Raw genomic sequence first — 20851 nt, 5'->3', positions numbered from 1 at the left:
ACAGCCAGACACCGTGCTGTGTGCTTTTAATGTATTATCTCATTTAATCTCACCAGCACTCTGTGAGGAGGAAACTACTATTTTCCCCATATACAGGCTGGCCCCAAAATCCATGGACCGTAATATGACAACCCACAAAAACAAACAGCTCACGGGGAGAAGAGAACAGGGTGGAGAAGCCACAAAGCTGGGGCAAATTACTAAAAAGAACTGTGTTTCCGAAGGTCCTGGTTTTCAGCTTGGCCCTTGCCCCTTCACTGAGTAGGACTCCAGCACCCTGCTGTCTGCATCTCACTTCCAGAGAGTGCTCAAGGAAGCCCCAAGTCCAATCTTCCTCCCCCAGATGCCCCAGCTGCAGCAATCCTTGTCCATCAGGCACCCAGGCCACAAGCTCTGGCTCCCCCTCCCTCCCCAATGGTCCCCATCAAGTAGGCAACATCCTGCTGATTTTAACTCCTGCACAGCCCTCAAATACACACCCACCTCCCATTCCTGCACAATGCCCCAGTTCAGGCCTTCACCACCTTATTCCTGGGCCACTGCCCAAGTCTCCCCTGACTGCTCTCTGGACTTCTGATACCTTTCCAACTCCCCACTCAATAAACCCATTCCCCTCTCAATAGCTGGTGTGAATTCAGGAAAACTGAGTTCCAGCCATGTCATCCTCACACTGATGACCCTTCCAGGCCTGCAGGACCTAGTTCAAACTCTTTAATTACATGTGTAGTACATGCCATTATCACCTGCCACTTCCTCACTTTTCAGACTTATCTTCCACCCCTCCTTCAATCATGACTCAACTCCCCAGCACTGACCTGGTTGTAGCTCCCCATCTACAATGTGTTGTTTGCACCTCAGGGCCTTTGCACAGGCAGGTCTCCCTGAAGAAATGCCATTCCCACCTTCCTGGTCTCTCTGTCCCATTTTCCAGCTTGCATACTCTGAGGGTAGGGACTGTGTCTGTCTTGTTCACGGTTTTATCCATACTCTCAGCATAAAGCCTGGGTCATAGGAGGGGATTTTCTTTTCTTTTTTTCTTTCTTTTTTCTGTTGTTGTTGTTTTGAGACGGGGGCTTAGGCTGTCACCCAGGCTGGAATAAAGTGGGGTGATCTTGGCTCACTGCAACCTCCATCTCCTGGGTTCAAGCGATTCTTCTGCCTCAGCTTCCCAAGTAGCTGGGACTACAGGTATGCGCCACCATGCCCAGCTAATTTTTGTATTTTTAGTAGAGACAAGGTTTCACCATGTTTGGCCAGTCTGGTCTCGAACTCCTGACCTCAAGTGATCCACCTGCCTCAGCCTCCCAAAGTGCTGGGATTATAGGTGGGAGCCACAGTGCCTGGCCTTGTGGGTTTTTTTTTTTTTTTAATGTTTTAATTAATTGCCAGTATTTCAATGTTGGGTGATTTCATAAAAATTCAACTTCAGGCTTCTCTTGAAGATATTGGGATCTGGCAACCCTGAGCCTGGTCCCTGAATGACAAGAATGGGCTGGGGTGGAGTAGCTGCTGCCCCTTCCACCAGGTCACTGGCTGTCCAGTCCTCACTGGCCCACCCAGCCCACTTCATTCATCTTTGTCACCTGCCTGGCCCCTCTGGTGTTTGAATTTCCAGGTGTCAGACACACCGAATTTAGCTATGAAATCCTTCACTTAGGCACGTACTTATTCAGTCTCCGATATGTGGCATGCCAAATAAGCCGACACTTACATCAAATTAAACCTGCTTTTCTTAGCAAAGAAAGAAACAAGATCGGTCACAAAGAGTCATTTATGCCCATGAGATTTTTAAAAGCACAAGCTGTCCAAAGTCAGCACAGTCATCCTCATAATGAGGACAGAGGGACGGGCCCTCTAAAGCAGCACTTCTCCAACTTTAATGTGCGCAGGAGTCACCTGGGGCGTCTGCTAAACTGCAGGTTCTCATGCAGTGGGTCTGGGACAGGGTGTGAGACCACGTTTCTTACCAGCTCCCAGGGGAGGACAATACTGCTGGTCCCTAGACACACCTTCAGTAGCAAGGCTCTGTGACACCCCTGCAACAAGCTAGAGAGTCCTAACCCCCAGATAGCTCGGCCGTCCCCTGGAGGCAGTGCCACCACCCCTCCTGCCGGGACAGAATGTGTTCCAGGTCATTCAGGTATTCCTGGAATCCACCTCTGGTGTCACCACTGGTGCTGAAGGTAGGAAGCCCTTTGCTTGGAATACCCTGTTGCTTCACTTTGGTCCAGGACAGGGAAACATGGGAAGCAAGGGACACACAGCAAGAGGAGTGGGGTGACGGTGGGGGTGAGGGTGGGGTGGGATGGGGTGGGGTGGGGTGAGAGTTGTGTGAGGATGGGTGGGGTGGCAGGACCCAGCTATTTATGCCTTTACAGGTGCCTTTCCCATTCCCCACTCCCTACCATCATCGAGTCCCAAAGTGGTTTGTCTCATGGGGTCTAAGATGCTCCCAGAGGGACCAGAAGACCCAGGTTCGAATCAACCTTAGTCACAAATTCCAGATTGCAAGTGTGTTGTTTTGAGCAGCCTTCACAGGCAAGCTCATGTTCCCGGCCTGCATATTATTTTTCCAGGCGGCAGGAGGGAAACCCTTTGCCCTCCCGCATTGGGGATCTCAGAGGGAGCAGAAAGAAACTGACACAGGCAGAGCGGGTCCCAGGGGCTTCTCACCCTGAGCCTGTAAACAGGAAGCGCAGCTGTACTCTCAGGAACACCCTGGTGTTTGCCGCTTTGTTTTGCAGCCCTTGGGCCCATTCAGATAAACAGGGGAGAGGATTGTCAGAAACTCACCGAGCCCTTCACGGCACTCCCTATCTCGGCAAGGTTTGGTGATATCAAGGCTGCTGGCCAAAGATTTGCATGGGGGGAGGGATGGGGCCCGTGCTATCGGCTGCAGGGAGGGTCCCACCTTCCCCAAATTCCCCTTCTGCCATGCCCTAAAAGAAATATTTCTCGGGGCCATCAAGGGTGGAGAAGCCAACCTGTCCCTGGTGGTTGCAGCCGGTGTAAAGCTGGCTGCAGCAGCGGGCAGGAGGAAACAGGAGACGGGGTGCCAGGCCCGTATCAGGCTGCCTGCTTTCATTATTGTCCTATGTTTTCAAAGTACCAACTCCGAAAACAGGGGGGAGGGTAGAGTTTTGGGACTTGTTCGGCCTAGGTATACATAAACAGCAGCAGACAAAATGTCCTTTATCAGCTATTTCCCAGGAAACAGGGAGAAAATTCTTCTCAGCGCCAGATGATTAAAGAAGAGGCTCACCCTTCTGGGAGACAGCCCTCTCTTTTTCCCTCTCCCCTTTGCGGAACACTAAGTCACTGTTCCAGATACCCACCAGGAAGGTCCCTGTTGGAGAGGAGGCAGCCACAGGGCTGGAGGAGGAGGTCAGCTGCTAAGGGGACCAGCTCACTGCCAGCCAGGGCACAGAAATTCTTTCCCAGGAAAGGGGATGTTATGTAGCCTGCTGGGTAAACTGGAAATTATTAACCACGGGATGAGTAGAATCAAAAGGTTTTGAAAACTGGTTGTTGGCTTTACTGGGAGTTGCAAGCACGCTAGGGAAAAAAATATTACAAACCTATTTGGAATTTGTTTTCCCCCTGAACCAGGAAGAAGCGTTTATAATAATTCTGTCAAGTAAAGCTCTCCCGTGTTCTTTCCTGCTGGTATGTCAAGGGTGGTTTTGTTATTTCTTCACACAGATGGCCAAGGAAACAATGTATTTTTCCTTTCTTTCTTCCTGGTATTTTTCCCCCCAAAAGAATTTGAGTCTTTCTAAGCTGGCTGTTTCTTATTTTTTTCTTCTCTATTTCTGATTTAGATAAAATGGTGACTTCAAAGGGACTTTGAGACCACTTACATCACAGTAGAGTTTGAGGTTCCCTCTCATCATAAAAATAATAGGTGCCACCTCCCGCCATGGTCAGTGAGTGTCTGGGTCTGCGTGGGTGCCTCCCAGCAGGGCTTCTCCGAGGCATGTTGTGTGTGCAGACCACTTACGGATCATTAGAAGAGCCTGACTCAGCAGTTCAGGGCCCTCGGGGTCAGCATTTCCGACCACTCCCATGGGATGCCCATGCTGTTGGTTTCTGGACCACTCATTGAGAAGGAGGGCTTCTTCCCCCAATCTCATCTAATCAACCCTCATCGCTCGTTGACAGGATCTAATTTATTTTAAAAAGCTGAGGGATTTTCCCTTTGAAAGAGAGGCAGACAGGCCTTAAGCAATCTTTTTTTATTATTATTTTTACTTTTTTATGAGACAGAGTTTTGCTCTTATCGCCCAGTCCGGAGTGCAATGGTGCCATCTTGGCTCACTGCAACCTCTGCATCCCGGGTTCAAGAGATTCTCCTGCCTCAGCCTCCCGAGTAGCTGGGATTGCAGGCGTGTGCAACCACGCCCAGCTAATTTTTGTATTTTTAGTGAAGACAGGGTTTCACCATGTTGGTCAGGCTGATCTCAAACTCCTGACCTCAAGTGACCCACCCATCTCAGCCTCCCAAAGTGCTGGGATTACAGACGTGAGCCACTGTGCCTGGCCAGCCTAAGCAATATTTAATCTGCCTTTGGAACAGGCGGTGCTGACATGGCAAGGTGATCAGATGTAAGTAAGATACCTGTGGGTACAACAAACCCAGGCTTGCGACGTCCTCCCTGAGCTGTGAAAGAGGGGCGTATAGACTTTGAGTTTTGGAGGCAGAAAGGTAAAAGTTCAAATCCCAGCTCTGCTACTTACTAGCTGGATGGCCCTGGGTAAGTCTTGTCACCTCTCTGAGCCTTAGTAAATGGGGCTATAAAATGGGGGTAAACTCTACCCCCGAGGGTTATGGTACAGAGCAAATGAGAAAACACACATAGAGCACCTTGCATCTGCCCAGCGCCTCATATCTGCACAATAAGTGGTAGCTTTTCATTTACCCAGCAAAGTCAATGAACACCTGCTAATTTCCTGGTCTGTTCTACTCACTAGACATATAAAGGGAAAAAACAGATATGATGGTCAGAATAACGCACCCCAGAGTTGTCCATGTCTTAATCCCTGGAGTTAGTGGATATGTAACCTTACATGGCAAAAGGGATTGTGAGATGCAATTAAGGCTAAGGACCTTGGAATGGGGAGATTATTCTGGATTATGTAAGTGGGTCCAATGTAATCACATGGGGATGAAGGCAAAGAAACTTTCCCGGCTATGGTCAGAGAGAGATGCAATGGCTTCGAAGAAGGAGCAAAAAGCCACAAGCTAAGGAATGTAAGTAGCCTCTAGAAGCTGACAAAAGAAGAAAAAATAGATTCTCCCCTAGAGCTTCCAGAAAGGAATGAAGCTTAGACCTGTGTTGTACTTCTGACCTACAGAACTATAAGATAATATATCTGTATTGTTTTGGCTGGGGGTGCGGTGGTGCATGCCTGTAATCCCAGCACTTTGGGAGGCCAAGGTAGGTGGATCACCTGAGGTCGGGAGTTTGAGACCAGCCTGACCAACATAGAGAAACCCCGTCTCTACTAAAAATACAAACAATTAGCTGGGCATGATGGTACATGCCCGTAATCCCAGCTACTTGGGAGGCTGAGGTAGGAGAATCGCTTGAACCCGGGAGGTAGAGAGGTTGCAGTGAGCCAAGATTGTGCCATTGCACTCCAGCCTGAGCAACAAAAGTGAAACTCCATTTCAAAAAAAAGTATATATATATATATATATATATGTATGTATTGTTTCAAGCCACAAAATTTGCATTAATTTGTTACAGCAGCAACAGAAAACGTCCAACTGACACGATTTCTGCTCTGACGAAACTCTCATGTGGACAGATGCAGTAATCGGGTAAATGAATAAGTGAGCAAGGAAAGATTGAGTTACACTCCATGAACACACGCAGTGATGAGACAGAAAATGAGTTGGGGGGAATGGGTGCCCAAAAAGTCCTCTCTGAAGCACTGGCGTTTCCGCCAAACCTCAATAACAAGCAAGAACAAGGCAGGAAGAAAACAGAGCCACGCAGAGGGCTTGGCAAGTGCAGGGCCAGTAGTAGGAACAAGCTGGGTGTGTTTTCCCGTGGAACGGTGGCCAGTGACAGGGGAGTGGCCTGTGAAGTTGGAAACGCCTGTGATGGACCAGACCAGGAAGGAGCTGGATTCTAAGTGTGATTTCTATTCTTCTGGTGTATCACCCAGCACATTCTGTATGTCAGAGAAAGTCACCGAGACTTGGCAGAGAGCCAGAGACGTGGCATATCGGTTTGCCTGAGTGCTTTGCTGTAACAAAGCGCCCTAGACTGGGTGGCTTAAACAACAGAAATGTATTGGGATTTTTATCTCAATATATTTTATTCCAAATGTAATATCAAGGTGTCCGCAGTGTTGGTCTCTCCTGAGGCTTCGCTTTGGCTTGTAGATAGATGGCTGTCTTCTTCTGGTGTCTTTATGTGCTCTTCCTTCTGTGCGCGTCTGTGTCCCAATCTCCTCCTCTTATAGAGACATCCCTCATGACTGGGTGTGGTGGCTCACGCCTATAATCCCAACACATTGAGAGGCCAAGGTGAGATAATTGCTTGAGCCCAGCAGTTCAAGACCAGCATGGGCAACATAAAGAAAACTCATCCCTATAAAAAATAAAAAATAAAAAGTAGCCGGGTGTGGTGGCATGCACCTGTAGTCCCAGCTACTCCAGAGGCTGAGGTGGGAGGATCACTTGAGCCTGGGAAGTGGAGGCTGCAGTGAGCCGTGATTACACCACTGCACTCCAGCCTGGGTGACAGAGTGAGACCCTGTCTCAAAAACAAAATAAAACAAAACACAAAAAACAAAAAAAATCAGTTATGTTGGTCATTAGGGCTCACCCATATGACCCCATTTTACCTTAATCACCTCGATAAAGGCCTTATCTCCAAATACAGTCCCATTCTGAGACACTAGGGGTTGGGTCTTGAACATGTGAATTTGGGGAAGATACAATTCAGTCCATAACATCTGGAAATGTTGGTTCCTAATGATGGTGGTGATTGCATTGCCAAGACCCGTCTTTAGAAAACTGTTTGAAGGAATCCCCTTCACAAACCACTTGATTGGGGTGGAGGAGGCCGCCCAGAGAGCAGAGATTTGGATGTTCTTTTGAGAAGATGGTGTTTTGTTAAGCACAGAACCGAGCAGCAAAGAGCCTGGGGGTGTGCCAGGCTAGGGCAGAGTGTAATTGTTCTACAGAGGGAGGGGGAGAGGAGCCACCAAGGTTGTGTGCTGCAATGTCCAGAGCTGCTCAGTGGAAAGGAGAAATGAGAAGAAGTGGCCTGGCTAATGGCAATCTTTAAGCAACTTACTGTGCTATAAGAGCTTCTCTTCTTGCTTCCTCATGAGACCATCAGTAAATTCCACATTCTGTAAGCAAACTATTTGGAAAAGCTCAAAGGGGAGGATGGGGAGATCCTGATGTACAGTTTACATTTACAATGATGAACACAGTATAGAATACGGACATATTGTGTCCAGAGTTGGTTCCTGCCGGTGGGTTCGTGGTCTCACTGACTTCAAGAATGAAGCCACGGACCTTTTCGGTTAGTGTTACAGCTCTTAAAGGTGGCACAGACCCAAACAGTGAGTAGCAGCAAGATTTATCATCAAAAGTGAAAGAACAAGGATTCCACAATGTGGAAGGGGACCTGAGCGGGTTGCCACTGCTGGCTGGGGGGTGGCCAGCTTTCATCGCTTATTTGTCTCCTCCCATGTTCTGTTTCTGTCCTATCAGAATGCCCTTTTTTCAATCCTCCCTGCAATTGGCTACTTTTAGGATCCTGCTGATCAGTGCATTTTACAGAGCACTGATTGGTGCATTTTACAGAGCGCTGATTTGTGCGTTTTACAGAGCACTGATTGGTGCATTTTACAATCCGCTTGCTAGCTACAGAGCACTAATTGGTGCGTTTTACAATCCTAGCTACAGAGTGCTGATTGGTGCATTTTACAATCCTCTTGCAAGACAGAAAAGTTCTCCAAGTCCCCACTTGACCCAGAAAGTCTAGATGGCTTCACCTCTCAATATGATGTAGGACCTCATAACATTTGTATAGTGTATTACAGTGGGTTTCAAACTTTTAGTAACAGAACATTTGGTCCACATTAAATCTTATGCCAACCTAGAGCAGCTGCCCCTCTTCCCCCATCAAGACTTTTCTGAATTTACTGAGGCTTCAAAGGCACAGTTTCAAATGACTGGAGCACTGAATATTTCTATAATTTCCTAAGCAGTAAAGGGACCCTGGATGAGAGTGGCATGCGGCCTCTCCAGAATCACTCCTGATTCCACTTCAAACACTGTGTCCAATCCCCAGACTGTTCCCATTAGAAGAGCAGGGGACACGTGCACTTTGAAAACCATCAATATATTGTGTTTCTAAATAAAAACCCAGCTGGGCACAGTGGCTCATGCCTGTAATCCCAGCACTTTGGGAGGCCGAGGCGGGCAGATCGCCTGAGGTCAGGAGTTTGAGACCAGCCTGGCCAACATTGCGAAACTCCGTCTCTACTAAAAATACAAAAATTAACTGGGCATTGTGTTGCATGCCTACAGTCCCAGCAACTCGGGAGGCTGAAGCAGGAGAATCGCTTGAACCTGGGAGGCAGAGGTTGCAGTGAGCCAAGATTGTGCCAATGCACTCCAGCCTGGGTGACAGAGTGAGACTCCATCTCAAAAAAAAAAGAAAAAGAAAAAGAAAAGTATACAGCGATTACATAAAAACCCTGTCACAAAGAGGATTGGGGAATGTCCAGTGTCCTCAAGCTTGAGTCAGGTTGAGACATGGTATGTCCCTGTGGCAGGCAGCCTGAATCCTGCCTGGCTCTAGCATCTGCTGTCGTCTTGAAGTTCAATTGAGTAAGAATAATACTGCAACTTTTGGGCTATTTTTCCAAAAGTTGGAAAATATTGGCACTACTGAATCCACCCTGGCTAAAGTTAAGAGAAGCTGTGTCCCAGCTTGCCGGGCCCAGTCACCTGGAAACAGGATGCTGTCTAGCTAATGGTGCCAAATCCATGGTGTAATCTAACCCTTTGTGAGAATTTAGAGTGACTCTCTCACAAAGTGCTTTTCACGGTTCATCTAGTTAGCAGGGATCTAGCTATTAGCTATTCACCCCTTGCTAGAAATATACAATATGACATTGAATATAAAGTCCATGACGAAGAAGAAAGGCCCATGTCTGTGACTAGAACAAAATGATTTAATCCACCAAAATTTCTTTCAGGGAATGCAGTTTAGGAGTTAGAACAAATATTTGGGGAGCAAGTGGGTAGGGGTATGGATGGCCAGGGCTGCTACTATACAACTTCAGAATATACTGTCTCTTGGAGTTGTACAACTCGGGCGTACTGGGAGACCCCGATGGCATACATCGATAACAAATGTGGCCCCTACATTGCCTTCTGGCAAGGTCAGCCCTGTTTCCTAGTGGGCCCAGTCTTAGAGAAGCCCCAATAATTTACTTAAATAAAAACCCGGCTGGGCACAGTGGCTCATGCCTGTAATCCCAGTAGTTTGGGAGGCCGAGGCGGGTGGATCGCCTGAGGTCAGGAGTTTGAGACCAGCCTGGCCAACATGGAGAAACTCCGTCTCTACAAAAAATACAAAAATTAGCTGGGCGTAGTGGTGTACGCCTGCAGTCCCAGCAAATCAGGAGGTACTGGGAGACCAATTATTGTACTGATCATTATCAGTAAAATATCAAATCAGTATCAGTACCTTGTAGGGAGCAGTATTTCTTTGCACAACTCAAAGGAAGAAGGGCAGAGAGAAGAACACTATTTGGTGGTTGCATTTAAGATTTTGATGTGAACTATAGGATCAGACCCCACCCTGTGATCACAGAGATCTTCTGAAAAATCTACAGGTCTACAGGAATGCTTTTTTTTTTTTTTTGGTGAGTAGCAACGGGGAGGCTGGGTTCTGAGTCCAGACTGAACCTGTATCAGGGAGGAGGGACATCTGGTTTACAACAGTGATGACTCTTTTTCATTCATTTACTGAGCACCTACTGTATATAGGCAGTGATGCAGGAACAGGGAGCAAACACGTTCTAAATAGACAAGTACACATTTGTTGTGTGTGATAAAATACACATAACTTAAAAGTTACCATCTTAACTGTTTTTAAGTGTACAGTTCAGTGGCATTAAATATGTTCATATTGTTGTGCAACCATCCCCATTGTTCATCTCCAGAACATTCTCATCTTGCAAAACTGAAACTCTACCCATTAAACAAAAACTCCCCCTTGCTCTCCACCCTCGCAACCACCATTCTGTTTCCTGTCTCCTTGAATTTGACTGCTCTAGGAGCCTCATTTAAGTGGAATCATACAGTCTCTGTCTTTTTGTGTCTGGCTGATTTCACTTAACATAACATCCTCAAGGTTCATCCATGTTGGCGGAACATGAATCTGAACATGGATCTGAACACAGATGATCAGAATTTCCTTGCTTTCAAAGGCTGAATAAAATTCCCTTGAATGGACAGACCCCATTTCATTTATCCATTCATCTGTCTATGGATACTTGGGTTGTTTCTACCTGTTGGTTGTTGTGAATAATGCTGCTGTGATTACGGGTATATACAAATTATCTCTTCAAGACCCTGCTTTCAATTCTTTTGTCTATAAACTGGAAATGCAATTGCTGAATCACGTGGTAATTCTGTTTAAATTGCTGAGGAATGGCAAGATTGTTTTCCACAGTGGCTGTACCACTTTATATTCCCACCAATAGTGCACATGGGTTCCAATCTCTCCACATCCTTTATTTATTTATTTATTTATTATTTGTTTTTAAGACGGAATCTCACTCTGTCACCCAGGCTGGAGTGGAGCAGCGTGATCTCAGCTCACTGCAAACTCCACCTCCCAGGTTCACACCATTCTCCTGCCTCAGCCTCCCGAGTAGCTGGGACTACAGGCACTGGCCACCACACCTGGCTAGTTTTTTGGTTTTTTTTTTTTTAGTAGAGATGGGGTTTCACCGTGTTAGCCAGGATGGTCTCCATCTCCTGACCTCGTGATCTGCACATCTCAGCCTCCCAAAGTGCTGGGATTATAGGCATGAGCCGCCGCGCCCAGCTCTCCACATCCTTTTAATGCTTTTTAAACAATAGTAGCCATCCTAATGAACAGAGTTTTGATTTGCATTTCTCTAAGGATTAATGATGTTGAGCATATTTTCCTGAGCTTGTTGGCCATTTGTTTATCTTTTCTGGAGAATTGTCTATTCAAGGCCTTTCCCCTTTTGTAATTTGGGTTGTTTGAGGATTTTTGTTGTTGTTGAGTTGACAAGTTTGAATTTTTGAGTCCTTGTAAGACCTATTTTAATTTTTCTGGCCTTTGACTACCAAGATTCTAAGACAACCCCCATTGACAAAATAAATAGTCTATGACAAAGACTTCCACACATCACAAAATGAGTAGTAGTTCTAAATCTTCCAGACTTACCATGCTTAGACCCAGTTCAGAACAACTTTCAGCTTCTGAGAAGAAATTGGGACTATCTAAGGCCCAAGCATACGGCTTATATTCCTCTCATCTAAATAGTTCTCATCTGGGTAGCCTTCATTTTGCAGGGGGTGGAAATACCCTTTACCCAGTTCCAAAACTGCAGCTGCTGATGTGTGAAAAAAAACCCCAAAGTCACATGTCCCACAAGCAGCTGCCTTTTGACTTGAGTGTTTCTACATAGGAACACTTTTCCTTGAAAACAAGGAAGACTGCATGATAAATATTGAGAAAAATTTCTCTCTCCTGGTACCCCAAAGCAAAATTGAATTGGTGCAGGATTTAGGTTGTTTATTCTTAAGAATATGCTTTTTCTCACTTTAATACTTGCAAATTTGAGTCTACAGGGCAGTTACACAATAGTATACCTAAATGTGTCTTTTTAGCCCCAAGACATTGGTATGTTCCTGACTTTGTACAAGGCCTGCACACCGTCTTCTGACCTGTATGCACAGTGTATTGTAGAATGCATGTTGTGTCGTATACTGTGCAGTGCATTACACAACTGATCATCAGGACCACAGTGAGCCTGACTATGTGCCAGTCATGTTGCTAAGTATTTTATGTGTATTGTGAGTAGTAACCAGGAAGAATCAGAAGCAGGAATCCCAACTCTGACCATTACTAGCCTTGAGATACTACCAAGCTACTGAAGTCTCAGTTTCTTTATCTGAAAAATGGAAATAATTTTGAGAGGTGAACCAGCTGGACTTCTGGGTCAGGTGGGGACTTGAAGAACTTTTCTGTCTTACAAGAGGTTTGTAAAATGCACCAACGAGTGCTTTGTAAAAACACACCCATCAGCGTTCTGTGGCTAGCTAGAGGTTTGTAAAATGCGCCAATTGGCACGCTGTAAAAATGTGCCAATCAACGTTCTGTGGCCAGGTAGAAGTTTGTAAAATCGACCAATCAGCGCCCTGTAAAATGAACCAATCAGTGCTCTGTAAAATGAACCAATCAGCAGGACATGGGTGGGGACAAGTAAGGGAATAAAAGCTAGTCACCTCCAGCCAGCAGTGGCAACCTGCTGGGGTACCCTTCCATCCTCTGGAAGTTTTGTTCTTTTGCTCTTCACAATAAATCTTGCTGCTGCTTACTCTTTGTGTCTGCGCCACCTTTAAGAGCTGTAACACTCACCATGACAGTCTGTGGCTTCATTCCTGAAGTCAGCGAGACCACAAACCCACCGAAGGAACAAACTCCGGACACAATATTATCATCTTTCCTCAATTCTAAGATGCATAATTTTTCACATTTTAGCAGATCTGGAACCAGAGCATGTCACACAATCAACAGAGTTTTAGATTCAATAAAAAATAGTATAAGCTCTTCAAGATGTTGTCGGCCGGGCGCGGTGGCTCAAGCCTGTAATCCCAGCACTTTGGGAGGCCGAGATGGGCGGATCACGAGGTCAGGAGATCGAGACCATCCTGGCTAACACGTTGAAACCCCATCTCTACTCAAAAAAATACAAAAAAACTAGCCGGGCGATGTGGCGGGCGCCTGTAGTCCCAGCTACTCGGGAGGCTGAGGCAGGAGAATGGCGTAAACCCGGGAGGCGGAGCTTGCAGTGAGCTGAGATCCGGCCACTGCACTCCAGCCTGGGCGACAGAGCGAGACTCCGTCTCAAAAAAAAAAAAAAAAAAAAGATGTTGTCATGAAAATTAAAGGAGATCCCACTTATAAAATGCAGAGCATTGGCTCTGAGGCATGGTAGTCCTGAAATGCATATCAGCAAATACAACTTAGTCTGTGTCTCCCGCTCCAGGCACCCCCATAGCTGTCAAATGGACAGCTCAACCTGCCCCAAGCAGGACCCTGATTTCTGTGCCCCACTTCTACCCTTGCCCAGTTTTTCCCTTCCTAGTGTACAGCTCTACCTTACACCAGTTGCTCCAGGCCAAATATCTAGGAGTCCTCTCTGAGTCCTCTTTCCTTGTTCTGAGATAAAATTCATCCCAAACCCTGTCAGCACCATCTTCAAAATCTATCCAGAACCTGACCACTTCTCACCACTCCCACGACTACCAGAGTCACCATCACCCGTTACCCTTCTCATGACATCAGTCTCTTCACTCAGCTCCCGTGAATGCCCCTCCCCTCCTGGCTGTACCCCTCTCCTCTCAGATGCTTCATCCACACAGCAGGCAGAAGGATCCTTTAAAACCCAAGTCCCTCACCTTCTCAGTACCCTCTCATAGCCTCTATCCCACTGACAACACCATCCTCATCTCCCTGCCTGCAGAGTGCTGCATGACCTGGTGTTATGAATTGAATTGTGTCCCACCAAAGTCATATGTTGAGGCCTTACTCCCAAGGTGACTATATTTGGAGATAGGGCCTTTAAGGAGATAATTAAGGTTAAATGAGGTCATGAGGTGGGTCCTTAATCTGATGGGATTGGTGTTCTTATAAGAAGAGGTGGCTGGACATGGTGACTCACACCTGTAATTCCAGCACTTTGGGAGGTCAAGGTAGCAGGATCACTTGAGGCCTGGATTTCAAGACCACCCTGGGAAACATAGCAAGACCTGGTCTTTACAAAAAAAAAAAAAAAAGAAAGAAATTAAATTACAAATTAAAATAAAAACAACAAGAAGAAATAGCAAAACACTCTCCCCCTGCTTGTACAGAGGAAAAGTCATATGAGAACACACCTAGAAGGTGGCTGTCCGCAAGCTGAGGAGAGAGACTTCACCAGAAACCAACCCCACCAGCACCTTGATCTTGGATTTCAAGTCTCCAGAACTGTGAGAAAACAAATATCTGTTGTTTAAGCCATGCAGTCTGCAGTAGTCTGTTGTGGCAGTCTGCACTGACTAACACATGGCCCTTCCTGACCTCACTTGCCCTTCCCAAGACTCTTTTCCTCCAGCAAAGCGTTCCTCTGAACACACACACACACTGGCCTCATTGCTGTTGCGTGAAGCTGCTAAGCTCATTCCAGCCTTATAGCATTTGTAATTGCTGTTTCCTCTGCCTGGAATGTTCTTCTCTCTGGTTTTTGCTGAGCTCACCCCCTCACCACCTTCAGGTTTCTACTTGGTGTCACCTAAGAAGGCATCTCTATTCATCCTAAGTAAGACTTTCCTTTCCGGATCACCTTGCACACCCAATCTTGTTTTATTTTTCTCCACAACACTGACATAATAATATATACTCATTTGTTTATTCTCTCTCTCTCTGTGACCAGAATAAAAGCTCCTTCCAGAATAAAAGCTCCTTCCAGAATAAAAGCTCCAAGATGATCAGTCTCAGATCTCTCCTTGGGAAAGTCGGAGACTGATCACCTTGCTCCCTGCTGCATCTCAGCACCCAAACAATACCTGGCACATAGTAGGATTGCAACATATGTATGTTGAATGACTAAGTGAATGAATTAGTATGTATCATGCTTGCTTTATACACATATGAGTATATTATGCATGTATACATAGATGTAACGTGTATGTATTTACACACATATATTCATCTATATATTTGTATTTGTATCAACATCTGCACTGACCTATAAAGCAGGACATGTTCATTTGTAAAGAGGATACAGACCAATGATTTATTTCTGATTCTATATGGATGGAGGAATTCTAGTGGCAAAATGATGTTGTGTTTGAAAACCAAAAGCCCAAGGTCACACAGTTCCTGGTCCACCAGAGGCCAATTTCCTTATCACACTAGATTGGCTCTTGAAAATTTCACTATAAATTATGAGGAAGAAAGAAATTCAAACCAAAGAATAGTAGAGCTAGGGGGTTATTTGAGATTCTCTAGTTCAGAGTCAACAAAAAGTGTGCTACTCCTTTCCCATCTCACACCCTTGGCAGACATCACTAATGGATTATGGCATTTTCCACCATTGAACTTCTGAGTCCTGTTTAGCATAATGCCTCAGGCAGACTTAGCTGCTCAAATGAAGTGATTTGTCATCCCAAATCTAGCCCACCCTAATCAGTTTTGGATTGAGTCTGAGGCCCAGAGAGGAGCATTCATTTGTCCCAAATTGCACAGCATGCCAGAGCCAAGGCCTGGGTCACCCAAAGCTGACCTGACTTGTGTTCCTATGGTCCAACATTAAGCTTGAAGGGAACTTAGAGGTCATCTCCAATATAAAATCACATAGGAGGTTATTATTTCTAAATGATCTTTCATTACTTCTGATTACTTCTAAAAATTTTAATCACTTGCAGCCAAAAGTTAAGTTACCAGTAAAATGAGCTACAGGAATCAGACCAACTCCGGCTGCCAGCAAGATGCTAAATAGAACCAATTGTACTCAAGAGACCAAGAAGAAATTCCTGCCTTTTGAGATCAAGGAAAGTAAAAGACAGTTCAGCAAAAATAGAGACTGAGAAGCTTGATTGGTGAAAAGCGAGGGAGGATCAACATGTTTTTCAAACCCGTGCAGGCTGCAGAAGACACTATCGCCTTCCTCCCAAGAGCCATCCTCCACTTTTATCTCCGCTAACAGAAACCCAGTTGTATTCTGATCTTCACCCCTCAGGCAAGGTAACTATTCCCAGCTCAAGACTAAATCCCAGTTGTCCAAGCGAAACATGCAGTCTCATTCCCCCGACAATGATGAATACAAAACTGCATGTGACCTGATTCTGACCACGGTCCTGCTACAAGACTCTGGGAAAAACCGCTGACTCTTAAAATGAGAAACACAAGAAAAGAAAAGCCAGTCTCTTTTTGCCTTTGGACATTGGTGCATTTGAGTGTGATGGCTGGGCTATGGCAACCATCTTGGCACCATGAGGAGAACAACTTGAGGCAGGACTGACAGGCCCAAGACCCCAGAAAGGAAGGACAGTAGAAGAAACTTGGATGCTTGGAAATGTAGAGAACCATGAAGTTAACCAGAGGACAGCCTGCTTTGGGTCATAGATCTTTCTTCTTGTTTAAACCATTTGGCATTGGGGTTTTTCTTACCTGCTACCTAAAGCATACCAACTGGTACATGAGATACCTCCTATTTCTTCCTAGAGGCTGAAACAGACCTAGTCAAAGCTCCAGGCCTTTCCCAACTCCCAGGCATTGCATGCTTACTTTTCCAGTTGTCTAAGGACAGAACAGACCCTTATATCTGAGGGTACCTGGGGGAGCTCCGCCATGACCCACATGTATTCCTGGTGCCTGAAATACCACCCTTAGTGAGGTATTGTTCTGTTTAGATATGCAAATAGTCCTGGGGTAGATTAAGTCCCCTAAGTGAGAAAGAACTAATTGTATCTCTTTCTTCTTCCAAGAAACTTTGGCAGACTGTTATTATAGGAGAAACAGATGCCAAGATGGGAGTTAATGCACAGGGGTTTCATGAAGGTAAATGCCTGTGAGAGAAAATGGGTGGAAGGGAGGGTAGTGAGAGCAGTCAGGCCATGTGATGCAAGACCCTGAGTGGAGGAGAGAGGGAAGGAAGATTGGGTAGAAGTATTCTAGGCAGTTGTGCCAACTTGATAGGCTTGGCAGCGCCTTCCTTGAGCCATGGTCTAGTAACAGAGGAGTTCTGTGTCTGCCAGTGATAGCTCCCCTTCAATTCCTGCCAGGCAGTCCTGGGTAGGAGCAGCCTCTGGGAGGTGTGGCCTCTGCACAGACACAGCTGGAAAACACAGGCTCCTGGGGCAGAGGGGAAGGAGACTTGGGGTGGAAGACACCCCCACAGGGGGTCGTGTCTGTGTGATGGTCACACTCTGTTCCACCCAGGCACTCACTCAGTAAACCTCTTTCAGTGAAGTCAGCTCAGACCACCAGTTCTTCACATGGTGGTCATGTCAACGGCTGTCATTGCTGACGAATGGAAACTAGAGACGGGGCTAGGTCACTTGAGAACATTAATGTGTCATGGCCAGGTTGGCACAGGAGAAAGCTAAGCTCACGAGGCAGAGGCTCCAGGAGTCACATATGCCTGGGGATTAGTGCTACTCTGGACTTCACAGGCCATGCAGTTTGGGGCAGTTTGAGGCCATTTTCTCTGGTTCTCACTGGCCAGGAAGAACCCCACCCAACCTCTGAGTTACTCATTGTAAGCCTGGCTGCTGCATCAGAGATTCAAAACACTGGGCCTTAAGTGAGAGTGCAGTTGCCTTCTTACATATTAGTGCAGGTGCAGGTTTGGGATGGGGACCCAGGCTCCTGCCCTCTTGTTGCTCTGCCCTCCCCAGAGTGCTGCAAAGGAATACCATCTGCAGAAAAATATTGATGAGATGATGCCTTGGCAGCCCATGTATGTGCCAGGCACGGTTCTCAATACTTTATAAGTATCAAGCCTTTAACCCTCAAAATCTCTCAGAGTAGATAATATCCTAATTTTACAGAAAGTGAAGCCAAAGACGTCGAGTTGCCAGTTCCACAATCTATGCTGGCAACAACTATGCCTGCTAGCCAGAAGGAAGAGGGGGCTGTGCAGAGAAATGGAGCCCTCTTCCCCTTTAAGGACTGAGACAGATACCATGAGTCAGGTGGCCACTCTTGGTTTCCAGGGTGGCTGAGAGATGTAGTCTTTAGCTGGGCAGGCATGTGCGAAGTGCCCAGTTAAATTACTACGCTGCCTGGAATGGCTCTTCCAATCATTTACACCATCATTCATCATTTACCAGGCCATGATTTAGGCTAACATTATCCAAGATTCAGTTCACCTGCACTGGGAAGACAGTCCCAACTCCACCCCTGGCTGGGTTAAATGCCCCACTTAGGGCTTCCATTAGCCCCTGGGATGCCTTCTATGTCACTCTTATCATATGTTATTAGAAGATCCTCTCTGGTCCCAATACGCCTACAGACATGGTTTGTTTGGTCCACACAGTGTTTAAAGAAAAAAAAAATAGAAAAAAAGGCCCCCCCCACATCCCTCCCCCACATTCCAAACATATAGCTTCCCCTTAAAAATCATAAGGCACAATAATAATGGACAGTCAACTGAGACTGAGTAGCTCCCCAATCCCTGTACAGAGGACACATGCACTTTGTTCACAGTCCCCACCGCTCCCTAATGTCCCACACCCTGCCTAATTCATTCATTCATGTTGCCTGCCTGGCCCCTGTAGGTAGTAGCCATTGCAACTCCACTGGACTATGGGTTTTTGGGGGGTAAAGTGTGCTTTAGCTGGATGCGCCTTGCACTTGGCGCACAGCAGGTGCTATGAAATGTTTGTGGAGTGTGTGAATAGGTTCGCTGAAACTTTCAGGATTAAATTGCATTGCAGCACAGACATACATTCCACCCACACCCTTCCCAACCATCACCCCAAAGAAATCTATATTTAATTGGTTTGCAAAATCAGAGCCTCCAAGCAACTTCACACTAGAGATCCTTTCTAAACGGCAGAAATGCGACAGCTTAGCCCTGCGTGCTCCAGCCTATTCATAGCTCGGGTGTGTTTCCTGGGCAGCTGCATTGTTCTTAGTGGGAGAGCAGCAGAGGCAACCTTCTAAGTCCAACTCCAGCTCTGCCTCTCCCAACCCTCCCTCATGCCCTTCCCCAATTCTCTTTCTCTGTCCAGCTCGCGGGCCCGCTGCCTATTCTGTTGGATGGTTATTTATTTATTGTCAGCACTAATCAGAGGGTGGGGAGGGGAAATAGGAGCTCTTGCCGATGTGAAAGTCCTTCCCCAGGGTCCCCAGGGAGAATCCTGTGCAGTGTGCGGCGCCAGAGGTCACTGTCACCTTGGCCTTGAGGTGGCCTGTTTACCAAAGTGAAATGAAGATATCAGTCAGATGTCAGGTAAATGCTAATGGCCAGCAGAGAGCTGGTACAGGATTGGCCGGGCTGGGTGAACCCTTCCTTTCCAATTCTGTAGCACAAAGGCCCCAGTGACTTAGCAACTCCGATAAGAGGTCAATGGGCAAATGTCAGTCCTTGATTGAATGCGCCTCTTGGCCTGGTTTCAGGAGCTTCAGGGCTGCCTCCCTGCGTTTCCCTCGGCTCTTCTCACTCCTATTCAACTGGAGGAAGGTGAAGCATTTGTTGGAAAGCCCTCCCATCCACCCTTTCCCTATCTCTGGCAGGAAAGAAAGCGTATCCCTCGTGTCCCAAGGTCCGAAAACACAATGAAAACCGGCATCATTATCCTCCAGCCGTGAATGGGAAAAGCGGGATGTTGACTATGGGTCGTCACCTAGGAGGACGGATGAGACTAGATTCGGTCGCAGAAAAGAACAGGAAACAGTCGTTGCCTTGTTTATCAGTGTGTGATAGATAGCACCCCGGGCCCGCCTCTCCACGCAGGGCCTCATTAGGAAGTCGGCACCTGAAACAGGAACCTCCGCATCACGTGGTCCAGGATGAACCGGGCCTGTTAGCTCAGTCTCCCAGGACTGCGGATCCTTTTTGCATTCCTTCTATTGCTTTTCCAATGTGGGGAGTTGGCACTGGGCACAGTGAGGGTCTCACACCTCTGCTGGTTCTCACCCACAGGAAGCGTCTCCCACATCGACATCTTCAAGCAGCCCCTCCCCAAGCCCCTCGATGTCACTTCGTCTTCATCCTCATTTAGGCTTTTCTGCAAACTCTCCTGCTCCTTGGTCAGCCCTCTTTTATTCTTCTTTAGACTTTTTCTCTGCATTCTCCTGCCCCTGCCACCGTAACAATTGAAAGAACTGTCAAATCTTCTCAAATAAATTTTTCTGCATTTTTTTTTTTGCTTCTTCTCATATTTAACCTTGGTGATATTTTAATTTTTTTCAGCTTGTGAAAGATTGGAAATCAGAAAGAATGTAAGAAGTCTGTGTAGTACACAACACCACGTGCAATAAAATGGGCACAATTTGTCTCCCTTTTATACCATGTAGCTGCTTGGGACTGCTACGAAATACATAGGACATCGGTATGTAACATATTAGCTGTATAGCTGTATGTTGATTTCTATAGACAGCGACGCATCTGACCTTTGGTCTGGAATGCATCTTGAAAATGGGACGTGGATTGTATTACTTTGTCTTGCTGCACAGTTGTTCACCACAAGCTGTCACAGGTGCCCCTCACAGCCTTTTTGGTACTCCAGTGGGGGCCTGCTCTGATTAGACGCTGGGCGCAAGGCCATTCTCGCTGGCTTGTTATTGCAGGGCTGTGAATGCTCGTGAAATCAGACTCTTACACACAGGTGAGTTTCTGGGGTCTGGTTAGTAAATCGTACCTTCAAGTAATAGCCTCCACCATATTCAGAATAAGCAAAAGCCTAGAAACATTGACTTGAAGAAGGATGTCCTGTCCCTTTGATGACAAGTTGCCTTGTCACTGGAAGATAAAATGGCTTCATTTGCCCATTTGCCGCAGTAGTTCCGATAATCAACCCTGCTTCCTGTCTTGTGCTCCCTTCAACAGATTCTCC

General features: G+C 46.5%; 1 long non-coding RNA gene across 1 annotated transcript; it reads left to right on the top strand.

The window, feature by feature from the left end:
- The first annotated feature begins 1374 nt into the window (after positions 1–1374).
- On the top strand, positions 1375–18329 carry LOC110743580. Its single transcript, XR_002522881.2, has 2 exons — positions 1375–2183; positions 15713–18329. It is a non-coding gene; the product is annotated as an uncharacterized LOC110743580 (long non-coding RNA).
- The last annotated feature ends 2522 nt before the right edge of the window (positions 18330–20851 follow it).

This window comes from Papio anubis, chromosome 5, assembly GCF_008728515.1.
Source record: "Papio anubis isolate 15944 chromosome 5, Panubis1.0, whole genome shotgun sequence".
Classification (NCBI taxonomy): domain Eukaryota; kingdom Metazoa; phylum Chordata; class Mammalia; order Primates; family Cercopithecidae; genus Papio; species Papio anubis.
Note: the sequence above shows the minus strand (reverse complement) of the source record. Positions and strands in the feature narration are given on the sequence as shown.